Raw genomic sequence first — 7,500 nt, 5'->3', positions numbered from 1 at the left:
CGCCTGATCTCGTCTGATCTCGGAAGCTAAGCAGGGTCGGGCTTGGTTAGTACTTGGATGGGAGACCGCCTGGGAATACCAGGTGCTGTAAGCATTTTGTCAACTCTTTGTCCGTTTTTTCCCACAAGGCTGAAATATGTGCCCTCGCTTTGAAATAAGTAAGCAAGGTTAGTTTGTATTTCATCCAACAATCTGTGCTACAAATTATGGCTACAGTATATGCAATTTTGAGTGACACAAAGATTCTTATCTAAATGGTGAAAATGCAACAGCTGTTAATCAGACTCACTTTGACTTTATATAGTGCACCAAGAGATAGTTTCTCGCTTACGGCCACACTGTCCTGAGTACGCCTGATCTCGTCTGATCTCGGAAGCTAAGCAGGGTCGGGCCTGGTTAGTACTTGGATGGGAGACCGCCTGGGAATACCAGGTGCTGTAAGCATTTTGTCAACTCTTTGTCCGTTTTTCCCACAAGGCTGAAATATGTGCCCTCGCTTTGAAATAAGTAAGCAAGGTTAGTTTGTATTTCATCCAACAATCTGTGCTACAAATTATGGCTACAGTATATGCAATTTTTTCCACATTTTGAGTGACACAAAGATTCTTATCTAAATGGTGAAAATGCAACAGCTGTTAATCAGACTCACTTTGACTTTATATAGTGCACCAAGAGATAGTTTCTCGCTTACGGCCACACTGTCCTGAGTACGCCTGATCTCGTCTGATCTCGGAAGCTAAGCAGGGTCGGGCTTGGTTAGTACTTGGATGGGAGACCGCCTGGGAATACCAGGTGCTGTAAGCATTTTGTCAACTCTTTGTCCGTTTTTTCCCACAAGGCTGAAATATGTGCCCTCGCTTTGAAATAAGTAAGCAAGGTTAGTTTGTATTTCATCCAACAATCTGTGCTACAAATTATGGCTACAGTATATGCAATTTTGAGTGACACAAAGATTCTTATCTAAATGGTGAAAATGCAACAGCTGTTAATCAGACTCAATCAGACTCACTTTGACTTTATATAGTGCACCAAGAGATAGTTTCTCGCTTACGGCCACACTGTCCTGAGTACGCCTGATCTCGTCTGATCTCGGAAGCTAAGCAGGGTCGGGCTTGGTTAGTACTTGGATGGGAGACCGCCTGGGAATACCAGGTGCTGTAAGCATTTTGTCAACTCTTTGTCCGTTTTTTCCCACAAGGCTGAAATATGTGCCCTCGCTTTGAAATAAGTAAGCAAGGTTAGTTTGTATTTCATCCAACAATCTGTGCTACAAATTATGGCTACAGTATATGCCACATTTTGAGTGACACAAAGATTCTTATCTAAATGGTGAAAATGCAACAGCTGTTAATCAGACTCACTTTGACTTTATATAGTGCACCAAGAGATAGTTTCTCGCTTACGGCCACACTGTCCTGAGTACGCCTGATCTCGGAAGCTAAGCAGGGTCGGGCTTGGTTAGTACTTGGATGGGAGACCGCCTGGGAATACCAGGTGCTGTAAGCATTTTGTCAACTCTTTGTCCGTTTTTTCCCACAAGGCTGAAATATGTGCCCTCGCTTTGAAATAAGTAAGCAAGGTTAGTTTGTATTTCATCCAACAATCTGTGCTACAAATTATGGCTACAGTATATGCAATTTTTTCCACATTTTGAGTGACACAAAGATTCTTATCTAAATGGTGAAAATGCAACAGCTGTTAATCAGACTCACTTTGACTTTATATAGTGCACCAAGAGATAGTTTCTCGCTTACGGCCACACTGTCCTGAGTACGCCTGATCTCGTCTGATCTCGGAAGCTAAGCAGGGTCGGGCCTGGTTAGTACTTGGATGGGAGACCGCCTGGGAATACCAGGTGCTGTAAGCATTTTGTCAACTCTTTGTCCGTTTTTTCCCACAAGGCTGAAATATGTGCCCTCGCTTTGAAATAAGTAAGCAAGGTTAGTTTGTATTTCATCCAACAATCTGTGCTACAAATTATGGCTACAGTATATGCAATTTTTTCCACATTTTGAGTGACACAAAGATTCTTATCTAAATGGTGAAAATGCAACAGCTGTTAATCAGACTCACTTTGACTTTATATAGTGCACCAAGAGATAGTTTCTCGCTTACGGCCACACTGTCCTGAGTACGCCTGATCTCGTCTGATCTCGGAAGCTAAGCAGGGTCGGGCTTGGTTAGTACTTGGATGGGAGACCGCCTGGGAATACCAGGTGCTGTAAGCATTTTGTCAACTCTTTGTCCGTTTTTTCCCACAAGGCTGAAATATGTGCCCTCGCTTTGAAATAAGTAAGCAAGGTTAGTTTGTATTTCATCCAACAATCTGTGCTACAAATTATGGCTACAGTATATGCAATTTTGAGTTTTGAGTGACAAAGATTCTTATCTAAATGGTGAAAATGCAACAGCTGTTAATCAGACTCACTTTGACTTTATATAGTGCACCAAGAGATAGTTTCTCGCTTACGGCCACACTGTCCTGAGTACGCCTGATCTCGTCTGATCTCGGAAGCTAAGCAGGGTCGGGCTTGGTTAGTACTTGGATGGGAGACCGCCTGGGAATACCAGGTGCTGTAAGCATTTTGTCAACTCTTTGTCCGTTTTTTCCCACAAGGCTGAAATATGTGCCCTCGCTTTGAAATAAGTAAGCAAGGTTAGTTTGTATTTCATCCAACAATCTGTGCTACAAATTATGGCTACAGTATATGCAATTTTTTCCACATTTTGAGTGACACAAAGATTCTTATCTAAATGGTGAAAATGCAACAGCTGTTAATCAGACTCACTTTGACTTTATATAGTGCACCAAGAGATAGTTTCTCGCTTACGGCCACACTGTCCTGAGTACGCCTGATCTCGTCTGATCTCGGAAGCTAAGCAGGGTCGGGCCTGGTTAGTACTTGGATGGGAGACCGCCTGGGAATACCAGGTGCTGTAAGCATTTTGTCAACTCTTTGTCCGTTTTTTCCCACAAGGCTGAAATATGTGCCCTCGCTTTGAAATAAGTAAGCAAGGTTAGTTTGTATTTCATCCAACAATCTGTGCTACAAATTATGGCTACAGTATATGCAATTTTTTCCACATTTTGAGTGACACAAAGATTCTTATCTAAATGGTGAAAATGCAACAGCTGTTAATCAGACTCACTTTGACTTTATATAGTGCACCAAGAGATAGTTTCTCGCTTACGGCCACACTGTCCTGAGTACGCCTGATCTCGTCTGATCTCGGAAGCTAAGCAGGGTCGGGCTTGGTTAGTACTTGGATGGGAGACCGCCTGGGAATACCAGGTGCTGTAAGCATTTTGTCAACTCTTTGTCCGTTTTTTCCCACAAGGCTGAAATATGTGCCCTCGCTTTGAAATAAGTAAGCAAGGTTAGTTTGTATTTCATCCAACAATCTGTGCTACAAATTATGGCTACAGTATATGCAATTTTGAGTGACACAAAGATTCTTATCTAAATGGTGAAAATGCAACAGCTGTTAATCAGACTCACTTTGACTTTATATAGTGCACCAAGAGATAGTTTCTCGCTTACGGCCACACTGTCCTGAGTACGCCTGATCTCGTCTGATCTCGGAAGCTAAGCAGGGTCGGGCTTGGTTAGTACTTGGATGGGAGACCGCCTGGGAATACCAGGTGCTGTAAGCATTTTGTCAACTCTTTGTCCGTTTTTTCCCACAAGGCTGAAATATGTGCCCTCGCTTTGAAATAAGTAAGCAAGGTTAGTTTGTATTTCATCCAACAATCTGTGCTACAAATTATGGCTACAGTATATGCAATTTTGAGTGACACAAAGATTCTTATCTAAATGGTGAAAATGCAACAGCTGTTAATCAGACTCACTTTGACTTTATATAGTGCACCAAGAGATAGTTTCTCGCTTACGGCCACACTGTCCTGAGTACGCCTGATCTCGTCTGATCTCGGAAGCTAAGCAGGGTCGGGCTTGGTTAGTACTTGGATGGGAGACCGCCTGGGAATACCAGGTGCTGTAAGCATTTTGTCAACTCTTTGTCCGTTTTTTCCCACAAGGCTGAAATATGTGCCCTCGCTTTGAAATAAGTAAGCAAGGTTAGTTTGTATTTCATCCAACAATCTGTGCTACAAATTATGGCTACAGTATATGCAATTTTTTCCACATTTTGAGTGACACAAAGATTCTTATCTAAATGGTGAAAATGCAACAGCTGTTAATCAGACTCACTTTGACTTTATATAGTGCACCAAGAGATAGTTTCTCGCTTACGGCCACACTGTCCTGAGTACGCCTGATCTCGTCTGATCTCGGAAGCTAAGCAGGGTCGGGCTTGGTTAGTACTTGGATGGGAGACCGCCTGGGAATACCAGGTGCTGTAAGCATTTTGTCAACTCTTTGTCCGTTTTTTCCCACAAGGCTGAAATATGTGCCCTCGCTTTGAAATAAGTAAGCAAGGTTAGTTTGTATTTCATCCAACAATCTGTGCTACAAATTATGGCTACAGTATATGCAATTTTTTCCACATTTTGAGTGACACAAAGATTCTTATCTAAATGGTGAAAATGCAACAGCTGTTAATCAGACTCACTTTGACTTTATATAGTGCACCAAGAGATAGTTTCTCGCTTACGGCCACACTGTCCTGAGTACGCCTGATCTCGTCTGATCTCGGAAGCTAAGCAGGGTCGGGCCTGGTTAGTACTTGGATGGGAGACCGCCTGGGAATACCAGGTGCTGTAAGCATTTTGTCAACTCTTTGTCCGTTTTTTCCCACAAGGCTGAAATATGTGCCCTCGCTTTGAAATAAGTAAGCAAGGTTAGTTTGTATTTCATCCAACAATCTGTGCTACAAATTATGGCTACAGTATATGCAATTTTTTCCACATTTTGAGTGACACAAAGATTCTTATCTAAATGGTGAAAATGCAACAGCTGTTAATCAGACTCACTTTGACTTTATATAGTGCACCAAGAGATAGTTTCTCGCTTACGGCCACACTGTCCTGAGTACGCCTGATCTCGTCTGATCTCGGAAGCTAAGCAGGGTCGGGCTTGGTTAGTACTTGGATGGGAGACCGCCTGGGAATACCAGGTGCTGTAAGCATTTTGTCAACTCTTTGTCCGTTTTTTCCCACAAGGCTGAAATATGTGCCCTCGCTTTGAAATAAGTAAGCAAGGTTAGTTTGTATTTCATCCAACAATCTGTGCTACAAATTATGGCTACAGTATATGCAATTTTTGAGTGACACAAAGATTCTTATCTAAATGGTGAAAATGCAACAGCTGTTAATCAGACTCACTTTGACTTTATATAGTGCACCAAGAGATAGTTTCTCGCTTACGGCCACACTGTCCTGAGTACGCCTGATCTCGTCTGATCTCGGAAGCTAAGCAGGGTCGGGCTTGGTTAGTACTTGGATGGGAGACCGCCTGGGAATACCAGGTGCTGTAAGCATTTTGTCAACTCTTTGTCCGTTTTTTCCCACAAGGCTGAAATATGTGCCCTCGCTTTGAAATAAGTAAGCAAGGTTAGTTTGTATTTCATCCAACAATCTGTGCTACAAATTATGGCTACAGTATATGCCACATTTTGAGTGACACAAAGATTCTTATCTAAATGGTGAAAATGCAACAGCTGTTAATCAGACTCACTTTGACTTTATATAGTGCACCAAGAGATAGTTTCTCGCTTACGGCCACACTGTCCTGAGTACGCCTGATCTCGTCTGATCTCGGAAGCTAAGCAGGGTCGGGCTTGGTTAGTACTTGGATGGGAGACCGCCTGGGAATACCAGGTGCTGTAAGCATTTTGTCAACTCTTTGTCCGTTTTTTCCCACAAGGCTGAAATATGTGCCCTCGCTTTGAAATAAGTAAGCAAGGTTAGTTTGTATTTCATCCAACAATCTGTGCTACAAATTATGGCTACAGTATATGCAATTTTTTCCACATTTTGAGTGACACAAAGATTCTTATCTAAATGGTGAAAATGCAACAGCTGTTAATCAGACTCACTTTGACTTTATATAGTGCACCAAGAGATAGTTTCTCGCTTACGGCCACACTGTCCTGAGTACGCCTGATCTCGTCTGATCTCGGAAGCTAAGCAGGGTCGGGCCTGGTTAGTACTTGGATGGGAGACCGCCTGGGAATACCAGGTGCTGTAAGCATTTTGTCAACTCTTTGTCCGTTTTTTCCCACAAGGCTGAAATATGTGCCCTCGCTTTGAAATAAGTAAGCAAGGTTAGTTTGTATTTCATCCAACAATCTGTGCTACAAATTATGGCTACAGTATATGCAATTTTTTCCACATTTTGAGTGACACAAAGATTCTTATCTAAATGGTGAAAATGCAACAGCTGTTAATCAGACTCACTTTGACTTTATATAGTGCACCAAGAGATAGTTTCTCGCTACGGCCACACTGTCCTGAGTACGCCTGATCTCGTCTGATCTCAGAAGCTAAGCAGGGTCGGGCCTGGTTAGTACTTGGATGGGAGACCGCCTGGGAATACCAGGTGCTGTAAGCATTTTGTCAACTCTTTGTCCGTTTTTTCCCACAAGGCTGAAATATGTGCCCTCGGCTGAAATATAAGTGCCCTCGCTTTGAAATAAGTAAGCAAGGTTAGTTTGTATTTCATCCAACAATCTGTGCTACAAATTATGGCTACAGTATATGCAATTTTTCCACATTTTGAGTGACACAAAGATTCTTATCTAAATGGTGAAAATGCAACAGCTGTTAATCAGACTCACTTTCACTTTATATAGGGCACCAAGAGATAGTTTCTCGCTTACGGCCACACTGTCCTGAGTACGCCTGATCTCGTCTGATCTCGGAAGCTAAGCAGGGTCGGGCCTGGTTATTAGTACTTGGATGGGAGACCGCCTGGGAATACAAGGTGCTGTAGGCATTTTGTCAACTCTTTGTCCGTTTTTTCCCACAAGGCTGAAATATGTGCCCTCGCTTTGAAATAAGTAAGCAAGGTTAGTTTGTATTTCATCCAACAATCTGTGCTACAAATTATGGCTACAGTATATGCAATTTTTTCCACATTTTGAGTGACACAAAGATTCTTATCTAAATGGTGAAAATGCAACAGCTGTTAATCAGACTCACTTTGACTTTATATAGTGCACCAAGAGATAGTTTCTCGCTTACGGCCACACTGTCCTGAGTACGCCTGATCTCGTCTGATCTCAGAAGCTAAGCAGGGTCGGGCCTGGTTAGTACTTGGATGGGAGACCGCCTGGGAATACCAGGTGCTGTAAGCATTTTGTCAACTCTTTGTCCGTTTTTTCCCACAAGGCTGAAATATGTGCCCTCGCTTTGAAATAAGTAAGCAAGGTTAGTTTGTATTTCATCCAACAATCTGTGCTACAAATTATGGCTACAGTATATGCAATTTTGAGTGACACAAAGATTCTTATCTAAATGGTGAAAATGCAACAGCTGTTAATCAGACTCACTTTGACTTTATATAGTGCACCAAGAGATAGTTTCTCGCTTACGGCCAC

General features: G+C 42.4%; 19 non-coding genes and 3 pseudogenes across 19 annotated transcripts in view; all 22 read left to right on the top strand.

Moving 5' to 3' along the window:
• Positions 1 to 94, top strand: part of LOC135569647 (5S ribosomal RNA) — a 119-nt gene extending 25 nt beyond the window's left edge. The window contains exon 1 of the ribosomal RNA XR_010463234.1: positions 1 to 94. This exon is cut by the window's left edge and continues 25 nt beyond it. This is a non-coding gene — a ribosomal RNA (5S ribosomal RNA).
• Positions 95 to 325: 231 nt separating this feature from the next.
• LOC135569579 (5S ribosomal RNA) lies at positions 326 to 444 on the top strand. The gene has a single exon (XR_010463167.1). It is a non-coding gene; the product is annotated as a 5S ribosomal RNA (ribosomal RNA).
• Positions 445 to 685: 241 nt separating this feature from the next.
• On the top strand, positions 686 to 804 carry LOC135569646 (5S ribosomal RNA). Its single transcript, XR_010463233.1, has one exon. It is a non-coding gene; the product is annotated as a 5S ribosomal RNA (ribosomal RNA).
• A 241-nt stretch (positions 805 to 1,045) lies between these two features.
• On the top strand, positions 1,046 to 1,164 carry LOC135569645 (5S ribosomal RNA). The gene has a single exon (XR_010463232.1). It is a non-coding gene; the product is annotated as a 5S ribosomal RNA (ribosomal RNA).
• A 233-nt stretch (positions 1,165 to 1,397) lies between these two features.
• LOC135569714 (5S ribosomal RNA) lies at positions 1,398 to 1,506 on the top strand (annotated as a pseudogene).
• Positions 1,507 to 1,748: 242 nt separating this feature from the next.
• On the top strand, positions 1,749 to 1,867 carry LOC135569578 (5S ribosomal RNA). Its single transcript, XR_010463166.1, has one exon. It is a non-coding gene; the product is annotated as a 5S ribosomal RNA (ribosomal RNA).
• Positions 1,868 to 2,109: 242 nt separating this feature from the next.
• On the top strand, positions 2,110 to 2,228 carry LOC135569644 (5S ribosomal RNA). The gene has a single exon (XR_010463231.1). It is a non-coding gene; the product is annotated as a 5S ribosomal RNA (ribosomal RNA).
• Positions 2,229 to 2,464: 236 nt separating this feature from the next.
• Positions 2,465 to 2,583, top strand: LOC135569643 (5S ribosomal RNA). Its single transcript, XR_010463230.1, has one exon. It is a non-coding gene; the product is annotated as a 5S ribosomal RNA (ribosomal RNA).
• Positions 2,584 to 2,825: 242 nt separating this feature from the next.
• LOC135569577 (5S ribosomal RNA) lies at positions 2,826 to 2,944 on the top strand. The gene has a single exon (XR_010463165.1). It is a non-coding gene; the product is annotated as a 5S ribosomal RNA (ribosomal RNA).
• Positions 2,945 to 3,186: 242 nt separating this feature from the next.
• Positions 3,187 to 3,305, top strand: LOC135569641 (5S ribosomal RNA). The gene has a single exon (XR_010463228.1). It is a non-coding gene; the product is annotated as a 5S ribosomal RNA (ribosomal RNA).
• Positions 3,306 to 3,536: 231 nt separating this feature from the next.
• LOC135569640 (5S ribosomal RNA) lies at positions 3,537 to 3,655 on the top strand. The gene has a single exon (XR_010463227.1). It is a non-coding gene; the product is annotated as a 5S ribosomal RNA (ribosomal RNA).
• A 231-nt stretch (positions 3,656 to 3,886) lies between these two features.
• Positions 3,887 to 4,005, top strand: LOC135569639 (5S ribosomal RNA). Its single transcript, XR_010463226.1, has one exon. It is a non-coding gene; the product is annotated as a 5S ribosomal RNA (ribosomal RNA).
• A 242-nt stretch (positions 4,006 to 4,247) lies between these two features.
• Positions 4,248 to 4,366, top strand: LOC135569638 (5S ribosomal RNA). Its single transcript, XR_010463225.1, has one exon. It is a non-coding gene; the product is annotated as a 5S ribosomal RNA (ribosomal RNA).
• Positions 4,367 to 4,608: 242 nt separating this feature from the next.
• Positions 4,609 to 4,727, top strand: LOC135569576 (5S ribosomal RNA). Its single transcript, XR_010463164.1, has one exon. It is a non-coding gene; the product is annotated as a 5S ribosomal RNA (ribosomal RNA).
• A 242-nt stretch (positions 4,728 to 4,969) lies between these two features.
• On the top strand, positions 4,970 to 5,088 carry LOC135569637 (5S ribosomal RNA). The gene has a single exon (XR_010463224.1). It is a non-coding gene; the product is annotated as a 5S ribosomal RNA (ribosomal RNA).
• Positions 5,089 to 5,320: 232 nt separating this feature from the next.
• LOC135569636 (5S ribosomal RNA) lies at positions 5,321 to 5,439 on the top strand. The gene has a single exon (XR_010463223.1). It is a non-coding gene; the product is annotated as a 5S ribosomal RNA (ribosomal RNA).
• A 233-nt stretch (positions 5,440 to 5,672) lies between these two features.
• On the top strand, positions 5,673 to 5,791 carry LOC135569635 (5S ribosomal RNA). The gene has a single exon (XR_010463222.1). It is a non-coding gene; the product is annotated as a 5S ribosomal RNA (ribosomal RNA).
• A 242-nt stretch (positions 5,792 to 6,033) lies between these two features.
• On the top strand, positions 6,034 to 6,152 carry LOC135569575 (5S ribosomal RNA). Its single transcript, XR_010463163.1, has one exon. It is a non-coding gene; the product is annotated as a 5S ribosomal RNA (ribosomal RNA).
• Positions 6,153 to 6,394: 242 nt separating this feature from the next.
• LOC135569692 (5S ribosomal RNA) lies at positions 6,395 to 6,512 on the top strand (annotated as a pseudogene).
• Positions 6,513 to 6,774: 262 nt separating this feature from the next.
• Positions 6,775 to 6,896, top strand: LOC135569710 (5S ribosomal RNA; annotated as a pseudogene).
• Positions 6,897 to 7,138: 242 nt separating this feature from the next.
• On the top strand, positions 7,139 to 7,257 carry LOC135569466 (5S ribosomal RNA). The gene has a single exon (XR_010463054.1). It is a non-coding gene; the product is annotated as a 5S ribosomal RNA (ribosomal RNA).
• A 231-nt stretch (positions 7,258 to 7,488) lies between these two features.
• Positions 7,489 to 7,500, top strand: part of LOC135569634 (5S ribosomal RNA) — a 119-nt gene continuing 107 nt past the window's right edge. Inside the window, exon 1 of the ribosomal RNA XR_010463221.1 lies at positions 7,489 to 7,500. This exon is cut by the window's right edge and continues 107 nt beyond it. This is a non-coding gene — a ribosomal RNA (5S ribosomal RNA).

The sequence above is a fragment of the Oncorhynchus nerka genome, unplaced genomic scaffold, assembly GCF_034236695.1.
Source record: "Oncorhynchus nerka isolate Pitt River unplaced genomic scaffold, Oner_Uvic_2.0 unplaced_scaffold_1161, whole genome shotgun sequence".
Taxonomy (NCBI): Eukaryota; Metazoa; Chordata; class Actinopteri; order Salmoniformes; family Salmonidae; genus Oncorhynchus; species Oncorhynchus nerka.
The sequence above is the reverse complement of the archived record's forward strand: the minus strand, read 5'-3'. Positions and strand labels throughout refer to the sequence as shown.